This window comes from Bactrocera oleae, chromosome 2 (assembly GCF_042242935.1).
Source record: "Bactrocera oleae isolate idBacOlea1 chromosome 2, idBacOlea1, whole genome shotgun sequence".
NCBI classification, from domain to species: Eukaryota; Metazoa; Arthropoda; class Insecta; order Diptera; family Tephritidae; genus Bactrocera; species Bactrocera oleae.
Window position 1 is genome coordinate 53,528,633 of NC_091536.1, and position 21,043 is coordinate 53,549,675.

Here is a 21,043-nt window from a genome sequence, read left to right on the forward strand (position 1 = left end):
AACCCCTTAATGAAACTGCGCACCACACAGTGACTCGTTCTGGGTGAAGTTCCGTCTCGCGGATTGCTTCTGGATTTGATTCATTCCATATACGGCATTTTTGTTTGCTTACTTTTTTGTTTAGATAAAAATGGACCTCATCAGACATAAACAAGTAATTTATCAAGTTATTGTCTTCTTCGGCCATTTCAATAATTTTTTAACGAAATTCCAGGCGAATAGACAATTCTAGTGGGCTTGACCGGCTTGTTATTTGAAATTTGTATGGAATCAGATTTAAGTCATCATGAATTATCCGTTGTAATGACCATCTGCTAACTCCAAGTTTGAGTTGATTAGTTGAATCCTGAGCTGATCGGATCTCACCGCTTTTTCTCACCTCACATACCGACGAAGGATATGTGGATGGGGATAAATCAATGGAGTAGAGACGCAGTGAGCGTTTTGTGTAATGAACCCTCCATTAAGCTTAGTTTGATGCGTCCGGGAAGAAGTGGCAGCTGTTAAGGTATCAGTGGACATATTGCTCCGAAGTGCAGTCTCTTTCAGAGAGGTGAGCATTCACCCAACGCTACTAGCACGAAGCTCGCTAAATGTGCGCTCAAAGTTAGTCAAGGAGTGTGTGTTCTAACTAGAACTTCTTCATTACCAGACGCGTTTGGATACCTGGTCATAGTGGAATCACTCATAACTGCAAAGCTCGGCAGCGGAGTGGGAATGAGTTCGCTCTCCATTGTCATCTTGCGTTCTAGCACTCGACCAATGGACCTGGTATGCAGCAGGCAGGAACGCTCTCCTCCATTGTCCAGCCTTTGCAAGACTGAGATTGAAAAGTCTCGGAAGTCTTAATTTCGCCGAAACTGACATTATCACATTTTGTGATAAACTCAAAGCGCTTTGTCGCTTTATGAGGGCCTTATAATCAATTATATAAGAATTTTAAGTATCACAATGGACCGGCGCTCCAAGCTGATCAAGTGAGATCTCTGTTGAGATCGACCTCTTAACCTAACCTAATTTATAGTACTTTATAAGTTTTCTCTTAAAAGCATTTTGTGGATGTGACAGTACCGCCCATCTGCATTATCAACCTCTCTTGGATGTACTACACCTACATGTATTGTACCAACTTTCATTAAGATATCTAATTTTTACGCAAAGATACCGTAATTCAAAAAAGCTCTGGAGGAATCATTAACGTACTACATTGGAGGTTAGGTACATTTTATGTGCGAGTTGATATTACATCCCATTAATAATTGCCGGCTGCAGATAATGGACATATTAAAAATACTGAACACGTAAAAATGCAACAAATGCAAAAATTACAAAAGTGAAATGAGGCAAGAGGAAATATTACTACGGTGTACACATGTGTTTGTGTTAGTCATTGAAATTATACACCTCGAAACTGTCAAAGCATAACGTATCACATTAGCACCTGAGGGGAATGATTATTAAAATACGTAATGTGTAGCAAAAAGAAGGTTTCGCTGCTTTTCGGCAAAGTAATGCGCACAGCACATTTGAAGCAATTCCATTTGCGAACAACAATTTCGATAAGTATGTAACATAGCAAACTTAACAAAGAACCTAGGAAAGTAGCGCTTTATAAAAAAGAGATATACACATAAATGCTTTGTTTCGCGTTATTACTTTCACGTGCATTACCTGGCCACAATGCCATTCCGATTTGTTGTTAATTAACTATTTATTTAATCATTCCACTCCTTACACAAACTAATAATGTCACAAAACCAAAAAATTAAGCACAAAAAATTCTATTCTTATTTTTTAATAATTTTTTTGTTTGTTCAAGTTTTAATTTAAATAATATAATTTAGAACGGGAGGCTTAAATTTTCTACAAATGCAAGGGTTGCTTTATTTTGAAATTGTTTATACTGTGGGCTTAAAAAAAAAAATATATATAGTCAAAGTAAAGAAGCAGTACTAGGAGTAGTAGATTTTTTTGTGATTAATAGGTTAGAGGAGTAGGGTTTTTAAATTTTTTTGTCTTAAATGAATTTACAATATCTCATAAAGTATTAAAGCGTTTTCCTACAACTCAAGGCTTCAAAGTCGGTGGCCCTCATAACTACTACTACTGCACCGATTCTTTTGAAATTTTGAACACTATTTTTTCGGTTTTTTTTTTCTTCGAAGTGTTCCAAAAAAAATAAAAATTGAAATTTTAATTACCATCTTGGCGTTCCTAGGAAAAACTATAACTAACTATAACTATACTAACGAATTATTCGAATGTCATGCTTTATTGTACCACTGATTTAATAAAGAGATTTAAACTGTATCGTCACAAAAAATTCACAAAAACATGTCTGTTTTTGTACGTATTAACCCTATTCCCCCCTCAATTTAACGGAAACACACAGGTTGGTTGGTCTCACCAAGAAATAGCACCATTTGAAGTTGACTTGTCAGAGAATTTTTTTGATATGGAAAAAATTGCATATCGCGCAGTGATTAGGTTCTTTGTTTTGAAGGATTTAAAAGCAAAGGAAACTTATGAACAATTGTTAGAAGTGTATAAGCAGTCCTCACTTTCAAAAGCACCGTTGAATTTTGAGCTGGTGAATTTATATGTGGTCGTACTAGGCTTCAAGACGATCCACGCGAAGGACGACCAAAAACCGCAACCACACCAGAAATAATTGAGCTAGTTCATAATATTGTTAGTAAAGATCCAAGTTTGACTAAGCGTGAAATTGCTAATGCCATAGTTATCTCAGACGAACGAGTACTTCATATTTTATATGGAGAAATACATATGAAAAAGCTGTTTGGAAAGTTAGTGCCGCACACGGTAACAATTCAACAAAAACTGGATCGAAAACAAATTTCTCAGCATAATTTGGAGCGTTTTAAGCAGAATAAAACCGATTTCTTGCGTCGTTTTATAACTATGTATGAGACTAGGGTCTACCACCATGATCCTAAATTGGAACAAGAACGTTTACAGTGGACTGAAGCTGGTTGTTCAGTTCCAAAGCAGGTGAAGTCACAACGATCAGCAAAGAAGGTTATGGCATCCGTTTTTTGGGATGCAAAAGGAATTTTGTTGATTAATTATCTGCAGAAAGGGAAAACAATCAACTCTGAATATCATTGCAGCCTTTTGGATCAGCTGGATGAAAAAATTCGTGAGAAGAGATCTGCTTTGCAGCACAAAAAAACTATCTTTCATCAAGACAATGCACAGACGTGTTTTAACAATGACAAAATTCAACGAATTAAAGTACGAATTGCTTGAACATCCTCCGTATTCACCAGACGCGTATTTTGCAAAACTTCCGGAATGTCAATATAGGGATGGCATAAAATTATTGGAGGACCATTGGAATAAGTGTATTGCAGTTGAGGAAGATTATATTGAATAAAAAAGTATATTTCGTACTTCCGTACCAAAAACAGTATTTTTTCATTTCGAGCGCAGAACTTTTCAACCAACCAGTATGTTTAATAAATTAGACAGGTTTTCGGATTATTTAAGAATTTTGGTGGTCAATAAAGAAAATCATTCTATATGTGGTATATGGGGGCTGATATAATTTGTGGACCGATTAAACTCATTTTCGAAACCCTAAAATATTCAAGATTATACCATATTTTCACATAACTTTAATAAGATGTCTTACATATTGACCGATATATACGGTATAAAGTCAACCGGAAGTTTGAAAACCCAAATATTAGATATATATATGAGAGCTGGTAGAAGCATTGAACCGATTTTCGATATAATAAAAAAACCCTATTCCCGGCGCAAAGTCAGCCACAGATACTGAGGTCCACAAATTCGGTATGTAATAAAGCATCAAATAGAATTTAAAATCGTTTTATGTGGCCAGTAGGGATGATTGGTGTCCGTCAAAATAATATTATGCACTAAATTTAGTTGAAAGTGATTAAATAGTTCTCCGAGATGTGGGGTTTCTCCTAGAAGTACATCCCTTCCGTACGATCTTTACTGCAAGATTTAATACTTCTAACCATAAAGCTCTAAATTATGAAGAAATGAGAACGGTTACACACATGAACAGGGAGAGTGGTTACACAAGGATCTAAAAGTGATGGTAGGATTGTCAACTGGAAAATTTTAAAGATACAGGTCTCAAATGTTGTTGAAATCCTACATATTTTTTTTGAACATTTTTCTCTTTGTTTATTGCGAAGTATCCTTATTTTTCAAAACAAAACTATTATCATAAATATCGTATATATTATTTTGTTTCATGTTTTTCGATTTTGTAATATATAAGTTTAAACTCAAACGACTGAAAAGTTTCGTGTATTACTTGTGTATTTATGCACAAAATCGGTCTTATATCTAGAGCAACAAAACCACTGTAGGCCAGTGTGTTTGTTATAGAATCGGCCGCAGTTTTATTAATTGTATTTACAATAAAGTACAACTGTTGAAAGAACGATGTCCTCAACATATTTTACTTAAATTTTCTTAGAGAAACGTAATTTTTTCCACTGAAAAGTTACAATATGAATTCATTTGTATTAAATACCGAGTTTTCCTTTTTGCAACACGAGAAGTATCCGTTTTCAACTTACTATTTTGCACCTGACACCGTTCCATGAAAAGCAGCTTAATCTTCTTCATTCCTGCTTTAGAGCTGATGAGATGAATACGGGATCAACGCAGCTCGTTTAGCCGCCGAATATACAGTGTCTTCCAATTGCGATGATGTAATTTTTACAGCTCGTGGCCGCCACGTTTATTTACGGATTTCTGCCGAATTTTGTTGGTGTGTTCAGTAAGGTTTGCCATTTCATTATTTCACGTTTCACTTTGGTACAACGCTTGAAAATTGTCCAAGATAATTAAGCAAATTCACCCTCCCCAAAAAATTTACAAATTCGCGTTCATCGCTTAATCAATCTCTCAGATGAGTCCCATTTCTGGTTTAAAGGTTTCGCCAACAAACAAAATTATAGCTATTGGGTTGAGTCAAATCCTTGTGTGATTTAAGATGTGTGATTTATAAACGCAATTGCATCCCCCAAAATTGATAATCTCTATATCCTACAAGACGGCGCCTGAAGGTGCCTAATGTTTCACATCTACACATGGACTTAATTGGTCGACATTTTATTCAAATCATAATTGGCCTAAAACAATCTGCATAACAAAAAAAAAAAAAAACAGAACGTATTTGAGTGTTTTATTTCAATTTAATATCATTTCGTTCTTGTTGGCAGACCCTATATTTACCTTCTGGAACAACTCTATTTATTTTTGTGCCATCGCTGAATAAAATAGAGCACTACTGATTTTGAGTCTATGATAGTGGTCTTGAGCAAATTCAATTCGACGTTTTCGCTGCGATGCCATTACCAAGGTATTTTTTTCGTTCCTGTCGACCATGAAATCCGGCGTTTTCGCTTATTTAGTTTCGTTTTTGGCTTTTCCAGGTGAACAAAATTTTCTCGAAGGATGTCTGTAAGTATCAACCTGGTTAGAAGTTTCGTTTTGGAAATGTTTAGTTGCGTTTTAATAGCACTATGAGATAACCCGGCCGATGATTGCTTTCAAAGAACTGGGATGCAATTTATCTCTTTTGACATTATTAAATCGTTTAAAAAAAATTACTGTCTACAAATGCTTTTTCTATTGTATATAAAACTTCCAGTTAGAATATCAAACAAAATAAAATTTCTGTAATCGTATACAAAAATCGAACCCATCTAAAGTGAAATACTTCATAGGTAAAATCCAAATGAATACATTTCAATGAAAGTGAAAACAGCAACACACAAAATTTAATGTTATGGCATACTCGATAAAAGATACGCATATACATATGTATATACATATACGGTTGTCAACGCATGGTTTTTAAGTATTTTTCGACCTTAACCCATTTGTAATATAATATATTTGAAATTCCAAACTACTTTACAACTACGAGTATTTGCTCTGGAAGCCGAAGAAGTCAGCCATTGTATGGTTTCTGTAGTTCTAGTAGTTGTAACGAGTTAATCTGTTAAAAGATGACAGTTGTAAGATTCCTGTCAAAAATATATCAGTTATACTAGCTCAGGATTGATGCATAACTGTCAAGTTCAAATAACTGTTTCATAAACAATTCGGCTTTTCATTTGTTTCCAATCCTCCGTGTTTTTATTGCCAAAATACTGATTCGCCGCCATAACTGTGTTTTCTCTGTTAACTAACTTTCAAAATTGGTATAATTCATTTACTACAGAATCGCTACACCTTCTCTTAGAAAACATGGGTAAATATGTATTTACATACATAGTATACTATAATATATTTTGTTATGAATATATTGTTTGTTGTGCTAATTTTTTCGGTTTCCCCCTCAAAAAAATAATCATAAAAGAAATAATTTTAAATTATGAATACTGTAGCGACAATATACTACATACATACAAGTTGGTTGATCTCCAAAACTCCATTTTTCTCAAGTTGGTACATCTGTCGTGAGAACACATGCAAAGTGAATGTGAGAATACATACTTGTATGAAAAAGCTGTTTGGAAAGTTAGTGGCGCTCATGTTAACAAGTCAACAAAAAATGAATCGAAAATAAATTTCTCAGCATAATCAGAATAAAACCGATTTCTTGCGTCATTTTATAACTATGTATGAGACTTGGATCTACCACCATGATCCTAAATTGGAACAAGAACGTTTACAGTGGACTGAAGCTGATTGTTCAGCTCCAAAGCAGGTGAAGTCATAACGATCAGCAAACAAGGTTATGGCAACAGTTTTTTGGGATGCAAAAGAAGTTTGTTGATTGATTGTCTGCAGAAAGGGAAAGAAATCAACTCTGAATATTATTGCAGACTTTTAGATCAGCTGGATGGAAAAATTCGTGAGAAAAGATCTGCTTTACAGATTTTTCGTCGAATGAAGAAGCTATTACAGCCGTAGACGGGTATTTTGCAGAGCTTCCGTAAAGTCATTATAGGGATGTTCTAAAATTATTAGAGGATCATTGGAATAAATATATTGAAGTTAAGGGAGATTATATTGAATAAAAAAATATATTTCGTACCAAAAACAGTACTTTTTCATTTCGAACGCAGAAGCTTTTCAACCAACCTGTATGTATAATAATGTACGTATAATTGTAATCCCTACAAGAAACTGCTGATATATTCACCAATACACTCCTATTTGTTAGGTCAATTGACCATCACTGTGATTGTTACCAAGAGACATCCACGACTTATAAGGCTTACTATGGCTTTATATATTATATGTAAAAATAAATAACTGAATTATTTAGTACTGTCACCACTGGCATTCAAATTACGACATTTACGGTTTCTCCAAAAGCATATATTGTATATGTTAAAAAGAGACAGCACACTTTTTCTTAGGAGTTTTGAAAAGTTGTGAATTATCAAGAATTGCTGTTATTCCTTGAGATAAACCACAAAACAAAAAAATATAAATTCTAATATATAATATATAAATACGAATATGTTATGTAAGTAAGTGAAATAAGTTACAAATAAAAATATTTTGTTTATTAATTTTTAGTTAGGCATTTTTCAAATTTCCATCATTTAGAGAAAGTACGGAGAGCTATTGGGGGAGCTAATGTAGAATGAAATGAACAATTTTGCTTCATTTTTTCGTTGCATTCCTTATCTTTATGTATATATGTAATTTCCGCTTGTTTTGATTAAAAGCTTGAGGGTTATTTAATAAATCACAATTATATTATCTACTGCGCAAAAGAGTTCTTCATTTGTGATAGATTTAGAGTCGATTGACAATTTTCAGCAATCGACGCATCTCCACAGGCAATATACTTACATACATTGCTATTAAGGTTGGCAATGTTCTTGTGTGGGCATTTGCTATCATGAAATAATCATATATAGCGCATGTTTGAGCTCTTGAACCGATTAAAAATTTTATAAATATGACAAATATTTATTATTTATTTATTTCTAATGTTTTTTACAAATGTATTTTTGGAAAAAATAAGATTTCATATGTAAGGACTTTAATAATTGTTGCATAAAGTTTATTTATCAATTCAATAATTGAATACGAGCAATGATATTTGCATATGCTAACAAATATCATTTAAATGCTAACCATACACATACATACAATACATATGTCGGTATTTAATTACTGTTTTCAATGTTTTGTTAAAATTTATATTTAGAATATTACTTTACTTAATTTCAGTTTACGCAACAAAACACAAAACATTGGAATTTCATGCTACCGAAGCTATGCATGTACAAGTATATGTTGCCTCTTCAAAATTTGCATTGCTAGCAATGTATGTCATGAAATATATTTAGACATAAATTGCTAAACATTAGCAATGTGCAGTTTCCATTGGCAATATTGCTAGCAATTCAGATTTTTAGCAATCCTTAATTGCCTGTCGAGATGCCCCGTAAGATGGATTTATGGTCAGCAATGTCCCAGCGAATGGTATGAGAGCGAGCAATATAGAAATTTTAGGTATTTAATTCTATCATTTCTAAATATCGAAGTGATAAAGAGAGATACGAAGTCACACGTAAACTTTTGTTTACAGCAGTTCTGGCATAAGAAAATATTTTGTCAGCTGCGGCTGTCAAATGACCAGTCAAATGATTTGCACTCTTCTTGTAGAGATATAAATATACACATATACACATACACATATAACTATATTTATTTATGCTATATGTGCGAGAAAACATGATGAGAAAGCCATTCTATTTGCGGAGTACGCTTTCTATGCTTCCATAATGCTTATTACCGTTTTGGTATTTGTAATATTTATGGTATATTATTTTTTGCGGCGTTAAAATTCTTTTATACACTTATTTTCTTTTCATACAATAATTTCTCTTTGAGTTCTTTTTATTATATAGGTATGTACGTACATACATACGTACTAAATATTCTGCAAAGTGCCGTCCACGGCTGCATATGTATAGCACATAATTGCACACAACTGTCAACCCCCACTTAAGCGCCTGTTGATATTTAGACTTTCCTATTTGCTGCGCTCTTTTCGCTCCCGAGCATAGGCCACGTACAACGAAACCTCAGACAGACAACGATTACAGCAGCCATTTTCTCAATGTTTCTTATTGTATATGCATGCATATGTACGAGTACATATTTATGTTCCTGGGTGGATAATCTTATACGATATTTCATCTGCCTTGGAATATTTTCGTTTATTTCGAAGTACCAGTACCCATATAGGTATGTATGTACTTATTCAAATACTTTCTTTCTATTCCTGTCTTTTCGAATATAATTTGCTCTTGAAGTTCCTGTCACTATTCAGCAGTCAGCCTAAAAGTCCGACTTGTCCTTCACAACTCTCCTGTTGCCGCACGACATGACAAAACTAATTTTAAAATTCAAATTTCTTTTACTTCTTGAGCATTTGTGAGCACATTCCCTCTAGAAAATAAGGTGAAAACATGCGAATGGTAATCTTACCTATCAGCAATCATAAACACTCATTATTTTTAGTTAGTTAATACAAAACTACAATAGCGAATTAGGGCAATTCTTTCTTCGGCCGTGTTTCAAAGAACTAACCCTGGTCAGTCCAACACCGGGGTGTTCATAGTTCTTTTTTTAATTAACATTTTCAAAAAACAACAAAATCGAAAAAATTAAAAATCGACATTTGTGTTCTTGATAAATAATTTAATAATTCACATAAAATAATATGAAAAAGATTTACTAGATGTGTTTTAAACAATCAATTTTTTATAACACTTTTTGAATGTAAATTAACATTAAAAAAAATAAAAACAAAATCGAAAAAAAATATAAATGGACCTAATAAAATTATTTTTTAGGTTAGTTCTTCAAGTCGCCAAAAAGAACCCTTGGACATTGCTTAGGAATCTCTAGAGAAGGGTTACTGAGAAAATGAAGCCAATTGGAGGGGCGCATTGGAAAGTTTAGCCAGAATTAAAAATAAAGTATATATATTGTATATAGCTGCCATACAAACTGAACGATCAGAATAAAGTACTTGCATGGAAAACTCTTTCATTTGACGAGGTATCTTTACGAAAGTTGGTATGTTATTATTTGAGGAATAGTGCAATATCCGAAGAAATTGTATAGATCGGATGACTATAACATATAGCTGCCATATTAACTGAACGATCGGAGTAAAGTGCCTGCATGGAAAACTTTTTTATTTGACGAGGCATCTTCACGAAATTAGATCGGAATCAAGTTATTGTAAAGAACCTTTGTATCTGTGAAGGGTATTATAGCTTCGGTGCCGAAGTTAGCGTTTTTTCTTGTTTTTTAATAACTTTGCTGAACTCGAGTTTTATAGCATGGATCGCTAACAAAAGCTTTCTAATGATATGTATATATTGTAAAAAAACCTTTCCTAAATTTAACCTATTTAGGTTGGCTTGGTCAGATTTAAGCCCACATCCTACCGATTAGTAATCATGTAGTTAAACAGTCAAATTGGGAGGCATTCAATTCCTCTTCCAATTAGTAAAAATTGTGTGCACTACTTGTAGTCCTTCCAGGCAGTGACAAATTCGTAAATACCCTATGAGATGGCAGGGTATGTGTACATACTTATATCATATTGAAAATAGGCTCATATTTAGTATAAGCCGTGTATTTATATAAATATACAACAGAATCGGTTAAACTCTCCTGCAGTGAAGTATCAAACTCATTCAGAATAATACGAGTATTCACAACCAAAATTTAGCAAGTAAGGAAGGGCTAAGTTCGGATGTAACCGAACATTTTATACTCTCGCAAAGTCAAATATTATAGTATACTCGTTTGAGATTTCTTTGTGGATTGACTGATATATTCGATAGAAGGTCAACTATAGGCACTGGGGTCCACATATTTAGTACTTAGGCGCTTAAACAGTTTTGGTTCGATTTAGACAATTTTTAGCCACAAGGTGGCATACTTTAATCGCATTATTCACGCAAAGTTTTATCCCGATACAGTCATTCTTGCCTGATTTGCATAGTGGAAAGTAAAAGAATCAGATGGAATTTAAAATGGTGTTATATGGGAAGTAGGCGTGGTTGTAATCCGATTTCACCCATTTTCGCACTATGACAAAGAAACATGAAAAGAACGTCATGCACCGAATTTGGTTGAAATCGGTTAAGCAGATCTCAATATATGGATTTTCCCCTAAAAGTGGGCTGTGCCACGCCCACTGTCTAATTTTGAACGTGGCTCCTATAAAGTCATCTCATACCATCCCAGAAATACAATTTAATGTCTCTGGCGTGTTTAGTTCTTGATTTATCGCGCTTTTAGTATTTTTTAACAGTACCGTTATATGGGGAGTGGGCGGAGTTGCCACCCGCTTTCAACTATTTTCACACCGTCAATAGAAGTGCTAAAAACTTTTACTCCCAGTGATTTTGGTTATTATAGTTTTAGCGGTTTGGGAGATATGTACATTAAACCTATTAGGGGCGGGACCACGCCCACTTTAAAAAACAATTTTAACTACAGATGCCCCTCCCTAATGTGATTCTGTGTACTGAATAACAGTATTGTATCTTATTGCGGATCTTAGTTATGGCAATTTATTTGTTTTTGATTAATGGCGTTTTGTGGGCGTGGCAGTGGTCCGATTACGCCAATCTGCAATACCAACAGTCTCACGGTACCAAGAAACATGTCTACCAAGTTTCATAAAGATATCTCAATTTTTACTCAAGTTAGAGCTTGCACGGACGGACGGACGGACAGACGGACGGACAGACAGTCAGGATTTCAACTCGTCTCTTCATCCTGATCATTTATATATATATAACCCTATATCTAACTCGATTAGTTTTAGGTGATACAAACAACCGTTAGGTGAACAAAACTATTATACTCTGTAGCAACAGGTTGCGAGAGTACCTATAAAAATTAATATGTCAGAAAAACGTCAGGGATTTGGTTCAGGAAGAGAGCATACTTGTTGGGTGCATCTTCGGTATTCTTTCAATAAAAATACGGAAAACCTGAATAAAATCCTATAAAGGTTGTTTTTTATGAATAAATTGAACTAGATTGTTAATGTTTTCAATTTGTATCAAAACGGTAAATTTTTTACCAAAATTTGCAAAGAGGCATTCGACCCTACAGTATACATAGTTGGTGAAGGAAGGTATTTATACTCGTTTTAAAATAGTTGCAATTTAGGCGTTAGTGAGTTTAAATCCCTCCCGAGGCAAAAAAAGTAGACTTTTTAATTGTGATTACCAAAAGAAAAAACGTCGCATAAAATGCATACGTTCTTCAACGTTTCATTACGTAAGACTAGTGCCGAAAATAGGCGACGACGTTCGGTCAAACATGACAATATATCTCCACATGAGTAGTCACACAGTTATGTATAAATGCATGTGTTAAACGATAACTTTGTGCAGTTTACTTGGCAACAAAAAATCTGTTAGGTTGCCGCTCAAGGACCACCGTGTATTAAGCGACCGCCTAGTAAACCAAAACATGCTGCTGATGATGAAGCACTCAGAAACATGAAAACAGAAATTAAATAACAACAAAAAACAATGCGTATGAATTATGAAAAAAGTAACTTGGAAAGAAGTCTAAAATGTGGCAGATATGCAACACAAAGAGCGAAAATATAATAATATATTAGAAGCTAAAAAAATATTTCTGAATTAAAATTTTGTCATGAAAAATATAAAAATGAGCATCTACTATACTTTGCTGTTTAATTTGTATGCGACAAACATAGCTGACTGGTGCGGAATGGTCGCATACACGAATGTGGCGAAAGAGTGCGCCAGAGTGGAACGCCAAGTTTACTTACGAGCGGGCAGAGCAGGATCAGTGTGAGTGGGTCGAGCTTTTCGGTTGGTGCGAACAGTTACAATCAAAGCGTTTGCGTGAGCTGTGCGACTTCCCTTGAAGTTGCTAAAGGTGAGATGTCATTGAGGTTGGAGGGCGCTTGGCTTTAATGAAGGATGTGATGTACAACTTTGAGAGTTGGTCGTTTGAAAACGTAAGAATCAGCATAATCAGTAGCACCAACACCAACAACTTTGGAGCCAATTTCATTTGTCGTCACTTCCTTAACGTGCCTCACCCGTCCGCTTTCACCGCTAACTTCTGGCACATTCAACGCTCACACCAACTAATTTATGCATGGCATGTTGTGCCTGTTGGTGCCTGGTGTGTGGTGGGTCGGTTGTCATTGTTCCACCATTTGACAAAGCATTGTGGCTTTGATTTCTGTTGTTGTAAGTGTTAGTACTGCTGGCACGTTTACCACACCCAATGAGGCGGCTGTCACAGCGAATGAGCCACGCGCGTTTGGAAATGTGATGCTGTCAAGCAATTTTGTTGTACATTCCACTTCATAAAAATTATGATTGGCTTTTATTTCGTTTCATCTTTTTTCTTCTTTATCTGTTTCGTGTTTGTTTGGTTTGTGTCACCGCTGACTTTTCCACTCGTGGACAACTTTCAGCTTTCTTTTTAGTTTTAATACTTGATGCTCTTCCACCCCTCCCTATGCTTGTTTGCCTTGCGTCGGTGCCAGGAGAATATTAGCATATTTAATATTTCGTTTGCTGTTGGCACTTTCCGCATGTTAAGGTAAATGAGGTGAAATAAAAGTTTCCTTTTGGAATGTAATTTGCGAAAAGTTTCGCATTTTCCATTTGAATTACTTTGGCAAAGAGTTTTCTCATCTTAAAAATATATATGTATGGTTGTATAGATGTGGTTGTATTTGTACGTTTGAGTGCACAAATGAAATCTTGATATTTGATATCTACAAGACGTTCTGGAACTTTTTCGCATACATTAATAACTTGTAATATTTTAATTCGTATTTGAGTCTTTTTCGAATATGAGATGCATTCAAAGGATAATTTATTCATGCGACTCGGCAATTCGAAGTTTCTAATTGGATAAAGCATCCTTGAAATGTTAATATATTACTAAAGGCGGAAACTACAGGATAGCACATTTAAAGCGTTTGGTAAGCGTTTGGTAAGCGTTTCAAATGTCTTACGAGGCATTATTTTTATATTCAGCTAAACGAGCGGGGAACTTTATGTTCATTATATTATACATATATGTATACAGTTAGTTAATACATATTCAATGAAATTTTATGAATAGAATGAACTCATATATATAGCTGCAGGATGAAATTTTCTGTACTCATCAAAAAAGTCTTGAATTTCTATGAATATTACTTTTTTATTTCGAAATCTGTCATTAATTCAATTAATAAGAGTTGCGTAAAATTGTTAGGTTAGCAACTAAATAACTAGAAAAGTTTGGCAGAGTTAAATATATGAATGAAATATGAAACAAATATTTCAATAAATTTAAGCAGTGATATTAACCGATGAGTTTTTACGTGTAAATATTAAACTTTTCATTATTTTCATATATAGTTCTTTTATGCTTCTGAAACAATATGGACAATGGGCTTTCCTACCATAGGACGCTGATATTACTAGTTTATTCCAATGAATATTGACTGAGAAAAATATGTCGAATGACGTATTCAAAGGATATTTAGAGGGCAACACTAAAATTGTGCTCATGCTTCAAAGATATCAAAGCATTTTACGCACTCTACCACTACTTAAAAATTTGATAAGAGTTGACTCATGAGCGTCAAAATTTAAGCATAAAGGAGGAAAAAACGTTTATGAATGTGGCCGGATACATTCGAAATTTGTAATATAATTAATAAGAATAAAAGAGCTTCCTAATTAATGAAACCACAAAAAACTCAAATTTTTGTGAACTTTTCTAATTTTTAGGTCTTTCTAATGCGGATGAGTTAAGTTCACGTATAATTACTGAAATTTAGATTTAATTTCAGAAACAGAATAAGAATATAATGATAATGATAATGGCCCTTGCATAGCATACTATTTCCACCATTACTGAGATGTCAACCACTCTTAAAAAAAGTTGCTTCGGCTGCACCGAAGTTACAATACCCTTCACAGATGCATTTTCTATAGCATAAAAGGGTATAAAAAGATCATTATCTTGATTTACAATACCCTTCACATGTGCATTTTCTATAGCATAAAATAAACCCTTTAAAATTTATTTATAAAAGATCTTTATCTTGATTTTGGACAGCCAGATTGAACGGTAGCTATATGCTATAGCAGTCTGATCTGAATAATATGTTCGGAGAATGTAGCGTTGCCTTGGGTAATAATCTATGCCAAATTTCGTAAAAATACCTTGTCAATTTTAGAAGATTTCCACGTAAGGACTTGAGTTTGATCGGTTAGATTGTATGGCAGCTATATGCTATAGTGGTCCGATATCGGCGATTCCGACAAATGATCAGCTTCTCGAGAAGCTTGCCATACTAATCATTTATATAGGTTTATGCTTTTTTGGGGCTCTGAGTTCTTCTCGAGAAGCTTGCCATACTAATCATTTATATAGGTTTATGCTTTTTTGGGGCTCTGAGTTTTCCTTCTGTAATTTATAAACTTCGTGGCAAACTCTTTATACCCTGAAATGGTACCCCAAAAATGGCCGCAAAGCAACAGCAACAAAACGTGTAAAGAGATTAACTTAAAATGAGGCGGTGGTGCTGGCGGCATTGACTCGTGAGGACGAAAACCCACCAAAAGGTGTGGCCCGACATAGCGTGTCACTATGAACGCCAGTCAAAGTGACTGCGAACAAATAAACAAACAAATTAAATGGTGAAGCGCGAACATATGGTAAATGTCCTGTGCTTTGCCCAGCAGGATAGCGCGTGCGAAGGTAATTTCCGAAGCAATCGCGAGAAAATCGTTAATATGCGATAACTGTGGCGAAGTTAAAGTGAGCTAACTAACCAGACGGATACATACGCGTTCTACATGCAAAAAGACATTACATAAATAAAACAAGTCAGAAGGCTACGAAAGCAAATTACAATAATTAAATGACTCCTCACTTAATTGGACGAGCTGGTCAAAATATACATCTACATATGTATATACAATTGTACGAATTTTCATATTTATAGAATGCGGGTAACTAGTTGCCAGTAAAATGCGTCAAAAAAGTATAGGAACGTAAGTCAGAGTGGAGAAGAATGCAAAAAAAAAAACTGTGGTGGTTCGATGGAAGACGAAAATAAAATATAAATTAAAATTAAAAGGAATTAGAACTACCTCGAAAATGGATAGCAGTGGTAGAGGAAGAGGATGATAAATATTATATTTGTGTTGGTGCGGCAGAAATCAATGGTGTGCGTGTGCGTAAGGAGCAATTCATTTAACAAATTAGCATAATTGTCCAGAACATAAAATTCAACTTAAGTACAAGCGAAATAAAAATTGTTAATTACAAGCATATATGGTTAGATGACGCATGTGTATATGTTTGGTTGTGTGCGTAAATTTGAGCATGTGTCTATGTTGACCTTTCCTATTCATATGCTGTCCCATGGAGCAAATTAGTGTGTATTCGTTAATTGCGACTTGGCATGCTTGGCGACAATGATGGGCTCGACGGCAAAAAATTTGAAAATTGCTTTGACTTTAGATAAGCGCGTCGAGCAGGGATAGAAATGTGCTAAACTTAAACGGAGACTCAAGTAAAATGAAAAAAATAATAATATGACAATTAAATTTATTAGACGTGCTGAAAAAAAGTGCATTCAGACACAGTGGATCACAAACTCATGCGCCCATAATGCCATATATGTATGTACATATATTTATGGATGTGTGAAAAACTATGACCAGCAAAGCGTGTACTTTCAGGTGTTTGTTGTGTTGGAGGTGCGTGAAAATTAATTATTTTGAAAGTTGAAACTTACCACTAAAAATCACTTGAGACATGGCAATAATGACATCACTTTAGACTGTCACATAACACCTTTCCATGTGTGAGTTCGTGTAATAACAGTTTTTGGTAATGTTTAGACAGTCGGAGAAAGTGGAAATTATGTCATTATGACGGACGGAAAGACAGTCCCCAAATTTGAACGCGTTTCGTCATCTTCGTCATTTATATTGTATATATATGTAAGTAAAATGTTGCGAGAGTATAAAAGCACATAATATTTCAAACTTCTTGTTGTCAAACTTTTAAACTGCCACAGTTGTTCAAGTGACGGCAGATACTGTTATCTATTGTATCATCTATTGTTGATTGTTTCACGATATCACACCGCGATCTCATTCACGCAACTACGATATGTATGACAATAGAATCATTCAGTTCAGCTCAAAATATTCTGTATATCCTACTTTCACGCACAGTTATCGTCGATGAGCCCATGACATTGGCCATATGCGCGGTTCCGTACAAAATACTACGCCTATGTTACAATTTTAATGCTCTGTAATTGATCGACGATAATCGCTGATTTTCAGTTTCTTTTAAGTATGTCCACTTGTAAACGTCACGCAAGAAAGTCTTATTGCCCAGTAATGTTTTTTGCTGTCACCTATTGTCTGTCCATTTGGAGTATTTAGTAAATTGAAATAACATTAATCGACATTAGCTCTGCTTTGTAGTTGCAAAATGGAAGGAGAAAGCACAATACCGAATGCCCCAGCTTTGCTTTAACTTTCTTTTTATGTATAAATGTAAGCGACGTTGAGCTTTAATCTCTTTGCGCTTTATCGACAATCAATTAAGTAAATGAAGAATCACTTGAAAAGAACTTAAGTGAAGGGAACCAATAAATATTCAAAGTTCACTTCCAACAAATGCAATACATATAGATGTATACAATACATACACAATATTTCACAGGTCATCACTTAAACAGGAGCTATTTTCGGTGTCTTATTTTTAAAGTGTAATTCTGACAACTAATTTCAATTTAATGTTACTTAGAAATTGTTATTAGAAAATTCTCTAAATGGTTGTTACTTACTGTTGGAAGAAGTTATGAATCAACATCACTCATTTTTACACCCGAATCGCTTAATGCTTTTTAAAATATTCTCGCTTCACTTTATTGAGACATTTTGAATTTAAACTTAACTAAAGGGATAAATTCAATGTTTGGTATTGTATAATTTTCAACGGTAAATTACACTTTGTATAAAATAACATGGTTACTAAATGTCGTTAAAGTAATATTTACCCATATACCTTAAATTCATAATATCGAGAATGTTTATATTTGATACATGGTGGCTATTGAAGTACTGGACCGATTTTTTAACCCTTTTTCACGTTATTTTTTTAAGATATCTCCAACATTGGCTGATAGTTTCATTGGGTCTAAAAATATATACCCCGATTTCGACCCGTTTTGAATTAGAGATGTCTTGTTTTAAAAGCATTGTTTTTTTCTATTTCGTTCACTTCATTAGTTTAAGTAGTTGTAATCCGAGTTCGATGTCGATTAAATTTAATGCTTCTGAAGTTTTCCGTTAAAGAGCTATCACCCTTCTAATAGTTCCGAAAACAACCAAGTTATAGTGAACTGGTATGACCCTCCGTTCCCTGATCTTCTATACCAAATTGCTATAGAGTGCTAAATAATAAATATACCAAGTTTGTACGAATAGATAGAGGGAAATTAATTGACCACCAATTATTCAAAATTGAAATGGAACACCACAAAATGTACATAAGATTATGTTGAATTGTTATTAGAAATTTACAGTGCGTTCAAAAAATTACGTTTTCGTTTTTGAAAGTGTAGCTAGTATTCATTGGGAAAAATGATGTAATTATAGAAAATACATTGTTTTGTTATAGCTGTTAAAGCAACTTGCAACTAAATTTTCTGCATACTCCACAGAAAGCGACTTCCAGGGACGTTTGATTTACCGATGGAAATCTTTTGTTGACGTTAAATATTTTCTTGATATTTTGGCTTTTATTAAGGATCAAACATTCTCAATTGGATTGGCGTCTGGTGACTGTGTTGGCCGACCTAAATTAACAATATGCTTCGGATCGTTGTCTTCCTGAACTATCCAATTACGATTAGGACCTTTAGGATGCTTCGTTAGAAAGTCCGAATTGTACGCGACAGTTCGCAATTGAATATGTGTTAATTTATAAAAAAATAATAACAGTTTTTCGCGAAAAGATCGCGCAAAGGAAAAACGTTATTTATTTATTTTATTTACAAAAGGTGGAGAATCCCACCGTTCGTTTCTCTTATGGAACGTAAGTTTTTCATTTATGATTAGTATTTGAATGATAGATGTTAAATTAGTAACTGAAACGCGAAAACACTAGTATATTCTACATACCCTCTACCATTTACTACAATTTGTTAATTTAACTACATTTTAAATGTAAACTATTGTTACCTAAATTTCCGGATTCTAGCTACATACTCAACTACTGGAAGAAAGGAAGTAGAAACTAGCAAAGTTGCATGCCAATGCCCACAAAACTCATATCATTCACAGTTTAGCCAAGAACGGAACCAAATTGAAAATCTGATTAGTTTGAAAAGCACTGTATTCAATTAACCTAGCCAGAGCAGAGAATGTAAACAGAGAACGTAGATGAATTTTTCATTTACGTTCTCTGATATTGTTCATGCAACGCACAAAAAAGTGTTGAAAATTTTTTCTTTTAATTACATATTTTATTATAAATTCTGGGACTTTAACCAATAATCCTCTTTTATAATTTGAAGGATTATTTTAAATTACAAAAATTATGATTTTTTGGTAATATGCAAATGTAAATCAACATGCGATAATAATTCATTTTAAAACATTCTTTGTGTCTATTTATACCCTTTTCCCCGTTTCTGATTGCTTTAGAGTATGCATGCTGCAAAACTGCCATTTTTTCTGGGTATTATGTATATTTCTATTAGTCTTTCCAACGTTTTTAAGATGAATAAGGAAGGACTAATTGGTCTGAAATCTTTTGGACTAGTATGTGAACTTTTTAATGCCTTTGATATATGTACATATGTATGTATATATTACCTTGACTTTCCTACATAATGAGGGAATATAGTTTAATTGCAATGTCTCTTTAAAAATAGTTGTTAACCACGTTATTATGTAGTTCTGGGACAGCTATAACTGAACCGGTAATAAACCGTCGGGTCCTGCGGATTTGAAGGGCTTGAAACTGCTTATCGTCCAATATACATTACTTTTGACACTATATCTACATCCTTATATAGCTGGATCGATCGCTCGTTATCAAAAGTTATCATCTTGATTTGGCCCTGGACCGGGATTTGGCCATCAGACATCCGTGCAGAGCAGATTGCCTCCATTTCCATCTGGCGATTTTTCTTTCGAGATCTATCTCATCCCGCACACCAATGTTAATGTGGTTCCGGGCCATATCAGCCCACGATTTTGAGGGCTTCACGGCCTTTGTCTCCGGTCTTTTGACTGAGGGCTTAGCCTCTTCAGATGAACTCTGTCACTTGTCTACCAGTGCTAGTGGTTCAAGCTTAAAATTAGGCAAAGCTTCTTTCGCGAAATCAATGGATTCTTGGAGCTCCTTCGAAGATCCTCATTTGTTGGCGGTTGCAGCTGCACCCTTCTCAGCAGGTAGACAGTACGTCGCTTCTGCGCACACCTTGCCTTCGCATGGTCATCGCCCTTAAAAATAGGCCACCCCTTGGCAGACAAACTAAAAGCAGAAACAATTTTGCATCTCCCTCCCCTCCTTGCTTAGCAGCCATGCTTTGGTTACATAGTTTGATTCCGGCTGCCGCTAGTGTTGTTGCCTTCTTGGAGCTATTCTTAGCTTTAACTCCCTTGCTAGTGCCGCTTTGCACCTATACCAAACTTCGCTCTTGTCCTTGCGCTGGCTGTTTTCGAACTCATTACAAACGCTGTCGTCAACTAGCTCCCTCCGACTTTTTTACAGGAGATCCGGACTCCTTTAAATCTAGTTTAATATTTTTAGTATTTTGATTCCTATTTTGGGCCCACGATTGTAAGGAAAAGCACCCGCTACGCATGTGAGGCTATCTTATGACGTAGGGTGCCAGGTATCCATAAGCTCCGTTGAAGGCTATTTAAGTTCCCCCAGCCGAGTTGATCCTCGCTACGGTCTGTACCCTCAGGCATAGTGAGACTCC

At 34.7% G+C, this 21,043-nt stretch overlaps 1 long non-coding RNA gene across 1 annotated transcript; it reads left to right on the forward strand.

Moving 5' to 3' along the window:
* The first annotated feature begins 16,034 nt into the window (after positions 1-16,034).
* On the forward strand, positions 16,035-19,085 carry LOC138858978 (uncharacterized). Its single transcript, XR_011398020.1, has 2 exons — positions 16,035-17,030; positions 18,770-19,085. It is a non-coding gene; the product is annotated as an uncharacterized lncRNA (long non-coding RNA).
* The last annotated feature ends 1,958 nt before the right edge of the window (positions 19,086-21,043 follow it).